The sequence below is a fragment of the Hyla sarda genome, chromosome 6, assembly GCF_029499605.1.
Source record: "Hyla sarda isolate aHylSar1 chromosome 6, aHylSar1.hap1, whole genome shotgun sequence".
In the NCBI taxonomy this organism is placed as follows: Eukaryota; Metazoa; Chordata; class Amphibia; order Anura; family Hylidae; genus Hyla; species Hyla sarda.
Window position 1 is genome coordinate 286048297 of NC_079194.1, and position 6000 is coordinate 286054296.

Consider the following 6000-nt stretch of genomic DNA (forward strand, 5'->3'; position numbering starts at 1 on the left):
TGCGAATTTCATTGCGAATTTCGCATGGGAAAAAAAACTAACGAACGAATATTCATCCATATATTCACACAATATTGCGAATTCGAATTTGGCCTATGCCGCTCATCACTAATGACCATTATCAGACACCACAAGCCCAATGTTGGTCCCACTGCCTGATACTTCACCATGTAGAATTCACAGACTACAAGATACAGTGGTCCCTCAAGTTACAATATTAATTGGTTCCAGGACGACCATTGTATGTCGAAACCATTGTATGTTGAGACCATAACTCTATGGAAACCTGGTAATTGGTTCTGAAGCCACCAAAATGTCATCCAAAAAATAGGAAAAAGTGAGAATTAAAGAAAAATAAGTAGATAACTAATATAGATAAAGCAAATCCTTATATATAAAAGTAATAAAGATCTGCTGGGAGCTGTAATCACTGTCTATTTCAGTGTTTCCCAAGCAGGGAGCCTCCAGCTGTTGCAAAACTACAACTCCCAGTATGCCCGGACAGCCAAAGGCTGTCCGGGCATGCTGGGAGTTGTAGTTTTGCAACAGCTGGGGGCACCCTGCTTGGGAAACACTGGTCTATGTAGAGGACAGGAGCTTCTTCGGGGTCCTGTTCAGTACACGCAGTGTCCTAAAAAAGTAACATGGAGCCGCCCTCACCTGGTGTCCAGAGGAGCAGGTAACCCTGGTACAGGTAAAGTGTACAGAACATGTAATACCTCCCTGTACTGTAGGGGGCGCTACCAGACATCAGTCAGTGCATACGCTTCAGTAATACAGGTGTTTTACCAGTAAATTGCCCATTCTGATTGGTCGGTTCTTTCAGCCATTGACACGTTTCACAGATCTGGACTGTCCGTAGCATTGTATGTTGAAGTCTGGTTTCAACTTACAATGGTCCAGAAAAGACCATTGTCTGTTGAAACTATTGTATGTTGAGGCCATTGTAAGTTGAGGGATCACTGTATAGGGGGAGATTTATCAAAACCTGTGCAGAGGAAAAGCTGCCCAGTTGCCCATAGCAACCAATCGGATCGCTTCTTTCATTTTTCACAGGCCTTGATAAAAATGAAAGCAGCAAGCTGATTGGTTGCTATGGGCAACTGGGCAAGTTTTCCTTTGCACAGGTTTTGATAAATCTCCCCCCATATGGTCTCCACTAAGGGTCAGATGGTTACACCAAAACAAAAAAAAAAAAAACGGTCGAAGAATATGGGAAAAAGTAATGCCCTCTGCAATTCCTGATATAGATTTATGGCGTCCACCATTCCAGATTAGCGCGTCGTCTTGATTGATGGGCTTCCTTGTGTACTACAGTTATTAGATTTTGGGAGATAGGTTTTGTATGTGTTTTATTGTGCCTTTTTTTTTTTTTTTTTTCCTCCAGCCAGGAGGGAGGAGGTTAACTGAAGGGTGAGAGTGAATTGAACCAGTGTTTTGCGGACAAGCAGGCAGTGTTAGTGGGGGCTCCGAATCCTAGAGGAAGCCTGACTTGTGACCTCAGATGTATACATTCTAAAACCAGTGGAAAGATACCTTATTATTTCCATCTTGCAATAAAGCGAAACCATACAATTAATTGCGTGGAATGCCCTTTTTCCATGTGTAAAAAAAACGAAATTGTTTTTGAAAGCTGCAGGGAAACTTTTATAAGCCTGTGAAGAGCTTAATTCAAGCAACATGCTCCAAAAGGCAGCTAGAAAATCATTTGTGGTTTGGGGTGAAATGGGACGTTCGCAAGTACCAGATCCCCTCGCGTCCCAGCGCGGGGCCTTTTATCTTATCAACCCAATGTCATAATTCTGTATCCATGGCCATGATTCACGAAGGACATGGCTGGAAGTAAAGCAGACCAAGCAAGATTTAACGGAGCGGCCCCGGATACGGAATGTACTTTGTACATTTGTTACCTTCCAGACGTAGTTTCCGAGTTCTCCCTCAAATGGAAGCTTCCAGTGAATTGTTAAAGGCGTACTCTAGTGGAAAAAAAATGGTTTCTAATCAACTGGTGCCAGATTTGTAAATTACTTCTACTTAAAAATCTAAATCCTTCCAGTACTTCAGCTGCTGTATGCAGGGCCGCCATGAGAAGGGTACAACCCATACACTTGTATGGGGCCCGGAGCTTCAGGGGAGCCCAGACGTCCCTGGCCTTTGTTTTTTTTTTCCGGCTTGTCAGTGAGTGACTGCGACTGTCACTCACTGACCCCTGGCTGGGTGCCCGCCAGGCCTTTAACTGTGTAAGGGGCCCCGAAATTTCTGATGGCAGCCCTGGCTGTATGCTCCACAGGAAGTTGTGTAGTGTTTTCCAGTCTGGCCACAGTGCTCTCTGCTGATACCTCTGTGGTGGCATACCTCTGTGGCATGCCACCACAGCACACCAGAGGCTCCAGGACGCCGTAATTATTCATTTTATGGACCTGAGGAAGGCACATGCTAGTGCCGAAACGCGTTGTCCGTTTGTTCTAAACCATAATAAACTGTCCTGTGCTTTATTGGCGTTCCGCATCCATTTTATTTCAGCAGTAGCGCTCGTCCAGTACCCCCTTTTTTCACTCTCCTCTTCCTGGTCATAACATATCCGTACACCTTCGCGGTCACGGACAGGGGATCTCGAGCAGCACAACTGCCACCATCAGTCTCCACTTTACACCCGCCTGGTGAGGTGCGGTCCCCGTTGATAACCTCGGCGGGACATCACACCACCCAGGGTGTAGTGGTTTTCGACCAACTCATCACGCCGCCATCATCCAAGAGAGAGCGCCCCTACCTTTTTGCCTCTTCTTCACACTCTGTCCATGTCAGGAACTGTCCAGAGTAGGAGAGGTTTGCTATGGGGATTTGCTCCTACTCTGGACAGATTCTGACATGGACAGAGGTGGCAACAGAGGGCACTGTGGTCAGACTGGAGAGAACTACACAACTTCCTCTAGAGCATACAGCAGCTGATAAGTACTGGAAAGATTAAGACTATTAAACAAAAGTAATTTACATTTCCCTATAACTTCCTGGCACCGGTTGATTTGAAAACATTTTTTTTTCATCGGGGTTCCCCTTTATGTTGTTATTCATAGCAAGGAGTTAGGGTATGGAAGACAGCAACGCTTGGGGTTGTTGTAGGGGTTCCCAATGAAAGGAGAATTTTTGTTGAGGGCTACCTTGCATGCAACACCTTTCCAGAAGAAGATGACCACCATTACGCAACCCTCTAAGCTTTCAGGCTTGCTACATTTATAGACCAGTACTTGTGCCTCCTTAAAGGGGTACTCCCGTGGAAAGCTTTTTTTTTTTTTTTTCTTTAAATCAACTGGTGCCAGAAAGTTAAACAGATTTGTAAATCACTTCTATTAATAAATCTTAATCCTTCCAGTACTTTTTTGTGGCTATATACTAAAGAGAAATCGAAAAAGCAATGCATTTCCTCTGATGTCATGACCACAGTGCTCTCTGCTGACCTCTGCTGTCCATTTTAGGAACTGTCCAGAGCAGCATATGTTTGCTATGGGAATTTTATCCTGCTTTGGACAGTTCCTAAAATGGACAGCAGAGGTCAGCAGAGAGCACCGTGGTCATGATATCAGAGGAAATGCATTTATTTTTTGGGATTTCTCTTTAGTATACAGCCCCTAAAAAGTACTGGAAGGATTAAGATTTTTTTATAGAAGTGATTTACAAATCTGTTTAACTTTCTGGCACCCATTGATTTAGAAAAAAAAAGCTTTCCACGGGAGTACCCCTTTAAGGAGGCACAAGTACTGGTCTATAAATGTAGCAAGCCTGAAAGCTTAGAGGGTTGCGTAATGGTGGCCATCTTCTTCTGGACAGGTGTTGCATGCAAGGTAGCCCTCAACAAAAATTCTCCTTTCATTGGGAACCCCTACAACAACCCCAAGCGTTGCTGTCTTCCATACCCTAACCCCTTGCTATGAATAACAACATCAGTTTCTTTAGGCAAAGCCTAATTCGCGCCTTCAGTGTAGCATGCCCTCACTTTTCATTACCGGCTAATATTAATATGCCAGATGTCTCGAATTTTAATATATGTACTTAATACGTAAGAGAAAAAAATATTACAGCCAGTATAATGTACATGAAATGCCAGAAGGTCTACAGCTTTATCGCTGGGGCTGTAAATGTATCATATAATGTTCATTAGAGCAAACATGAAACCTGGCCTAGAATCTTGCCTTCATTTTACAGCATTAGGCCGGTTTCAGACATCACGTCCGAATTATGGTCACCAGACCCCAGACCCTTCTCATGGCTGAACTTACAGGACAGAACCTAAATTGCTGTATAACTCTAAGTTTGGGTTAAAATAGCCACAAGGGTGTGGGCTTTGCTAAAACGCATTCACAGTATAGTGACATGAACCTGGCTTAAATGTGTTCTATGGTGACCCTAGATTAGGCCATTATAGACTGGTTTAAAAGGAACTGATGGCCTGGGACCATCCCTGGTGGCTTCTACCTACCAAACCAGCCTTGATTGATAGATTGATTCCTATACCCAAATAAGGAGAATCTGTGGAGATAGAAAGAGAAGGACCGACAGAGGGCGCCTCGTGTATTAAAGCATCAATTGGTGGGTGGAGGGCAACCCCACGTGGCTTATAGATGGCCGCTCACATCAAAGTAATGTAAATGCGCATGTAACGCACAATTATATCGGGGTACCAATAAAATGAGCTGTGCCGAAGGGTTGCAGAAGAAAACAGGAGTCGTCCTGGATACGAGTAGTGGAAGCAAAACAGGAAAAAACCCTTGAAAGTAGGTGCTGCTGACTCTTGTAGAAAGATGAGGCGGATGCCAGAAGTATTGGAAAAAGTCCTCAGCAGGTCATTTTATTAGAAAAAATAAAAAATGGACAGGATTATGCGTTTCGGAGGGATCCCTGCCTTTCTCAGATCAGGGTCTGATCCGAGGAAGGGAGGGATCCTCCCAAAAAGCATACTCATGTCTGTTTTTTATTTTTTCTAATAAAATGTCTTGCTGAGGACTTTTTCCAATACTTCTGCCATTTGCCTCCTCTTTCTACAAGAGTCAGCAGCGCCTACTTTCAAGGTTTTTTTTGTGTTTTGCTTCCACCAAACAGGGAGAGATCTATTAAGCTGGTGGGGTTGGTAAAATCCACGGGGGAACCACCCCAATGATCCAAAGCAATGGCCCACCCCAATGACCCGCCTCAATGACTCACCCCAATTACCCTACCAGATGACCCACCCCAATGACCCTCCCCGATGGCTCACCCCAATGACCCTCCCCGATGACCCACCCCAATGACCCTCCCCGATGACCCACCCCAATGACCCTCCCCGATGACCCAACCCAATGATCCTCCCCGATGACCCACCCCAATGACCCTCCCCGATGACCCACCCCAGTGACCCTCCCCAATGACCCACCCCAATGACCTTCCCAATGACCCACCCCGATGACCCACTGCTTACTTTTCTGGAAATGTGAGCCAAAAAGGCGAAGACTCCAGGACAATCCTGAAAATTTCAGATGTCTTGTCTTGACACTGCAGTCACTTACCTCTGTTTGGTATCACAACATGCAAATCTATTTACTCACAGGCATAGCTGTACACAATGTCATGATGCTGGGGTCAAGGAAGTGCTCATTTTATTTTGGCATCTGAACCTTTTTCTGCAGCAGGGCTGGGGAGTATAGCACTGGGGTTCTGAATGTATTTTGGAGTCTGGTCCCATTTACAATGGAGTATGGTCTCCAAACTATATGTATGGTCTAATAAGCTGTATGAAAACCCTTTGGGGTCTGAATATATTTGGGAGTCTTGTATGGCTTTATAGTGGACAGTTCAGCCATCAGAAAACACTTTGGGGTCTGAATTTATTTGGGAGTCTTGTCTGGATTCATGGGGTTTCTAATGGGGCTTGTATTTATGTTAGGGTCTGGTCTATACACTTATTCTAAAGTCTGTTTAACGGCTGTGGTAGCCGGATCCACTGACCTGTTGAGGAAGATGGCTTAGGCC